At 42.8% G+C, this 1,555-nt stretch overlaps 1 long non-coding RNA gene across 1 annotated transcript; it reads left to right on the top strand.

The window, feature by feature from the left end:
* The first annotated feature begins 285 nt into the window (after positions 1 to 285).
* Positions 286 to 1,555, top strand: LOC121692657. Its single transcript, XR_006025306.1, has 3 exons — positions 286 to 361; positions 1,470 to 1,491; positions 1,533 to 1,555. It is a non-coding gene; the product is annotated as an uncharacterized LOC121692657 (long non-coding RNA).

The raw sequence follows: 1,555 nt of genomic DNA, 5'->3' as shown, positions 1-1,555 counted from the left end.
TGTCATCTGAATGTGTTTTTATTGAGTGGAGTGTTCAAGGCAGTACAGTGACAGGCAGATCATCCACTCTGCCCAGTCTACCACCAGGGGCAGTGCTGAGTCACATGAGGCGGACCACTGCACTACAGCACCACCAGGGGCAGTGCTGAGTCACATGAGGCGGACCACCGCACTGCAGGAGAACCAGCACACAGAACCTGTGGACCAGCAGATGTCTACAGCACACTGGGAAAGGCACAGGTCACTACAGGTGAGGTCCTAGGGAGGTCAGGTGTTTATGGTGGTTATGATGGTCAGGTGCTTATGGTGATTAAGGTCAGGTGTGATGGAGATCAGGTGTGATGGTGTTTATGATGGTCAGGTGTTTATGGTGATTATGATGGTGATTATGATGGTCAGGGCCCGTATTCACAAAGCCTTTTATCTTACCACTAGGAGTACTCCTAAATCGCACTAAAAGATTTTAGTTAGGAGTTTTCTCTTAAAAGTTATTCACAAAGCCTTTCAGACCTACTCTTAGTAAGGAAAAATGACAACTCCTAAACTAAGAGTGAGTCTTCGTTGCTATGGATGACGTCATTACTCATGCACGAGCTTGACTGAAGTGACCACCTTGATTGGCTGACGATTGTAACGCGGGAATTCCAAACACCTCTCTTCCGATGATGAGTGGCAGGTGACAGGTCTGAGAATGCGTGCGCTACACAAGTAGTGCGAAGGACGGAAGATGATGAATAACTGAATAAAAAGGCCTAGCCTAAATGAATAAAGAGTAAGGGAAAACAAATAGCCTAGTGGCCTAATGAAACATAGGCCTACGGATTGATGCAGTATCTTTGCAACATTATTAAATTAATCTGTTACCATAGTCTATGCCTAAGTTTGCAAAGAGGAGACCATTTTAATTTGATTCACAATGAAACGTTACATTTAATTTACATGTTAACAATGAGTAGTTTTGGTTGTTGGTGGCGTTATTGCGTCCCTTTTATGAATGCAAAATTGTTCCCTCGCGATTGGAAGCTCCTGTTGCCGCATAGGCGACGCATTTCAAAACATCGCAACGTGAAATGCCACAAAAAGCTGTTTGAATAGGTCTTAGTAAGTTAGGAGTCCTCTCGACTTCTTTTAAGCTGTCCCAGACTTAGGTGCTACTTTTAGGTCTAAAATGCTTCGTGAAATACTTTTAGTGAAAAAAAATTAGGAGTCCTAAAGTTAGGAGTGACACATCCATTATTTTTAGGAGTCGCTCCTAAATTCGCAACTTAGGAGCTACTTTTTAGCCTTACATTTTTTTGTGAATAAAGCCCCAGGTGTTTATGGTGATTATGATGGTCAGGTGTTTATGGTGGTTATGATGGTCAGGTGTTTATGGTGGTTATGATGGTCAGGTGTTTATGGTGGTTATGATGGTCAGGTGTTTATGGTGATTATGATGGTCAGGTGTTTATGGTGGTTATGATGGTCAGGTGTGATGGTAATTAAGGTCAGGTGTGATGGAGATCAGGTGTGATGGTGTTTATGATGGTCAGGTGTTTATGGTGATTATGATGGT

The sequence above is a fragment of the Alosa sapidissima genome, chromosome 19 (assembly GCF_018492685.1).
Source record: "Alosa sapidissima isolate fAloSap1 chromosome 19, fAloSap1.pri, whole genome shotgun sequence".
NCBI classification, from domain to species: domain Eukaryota; kingdom Metazoa; phylum Chordata; class Actinopteri; order Clupeiformes; family Clupeidae; genus Alosa; species Alosa sapidissima.
This window is presented reverse-complemented; position numbering and strand designations above follow the sequence as displayed.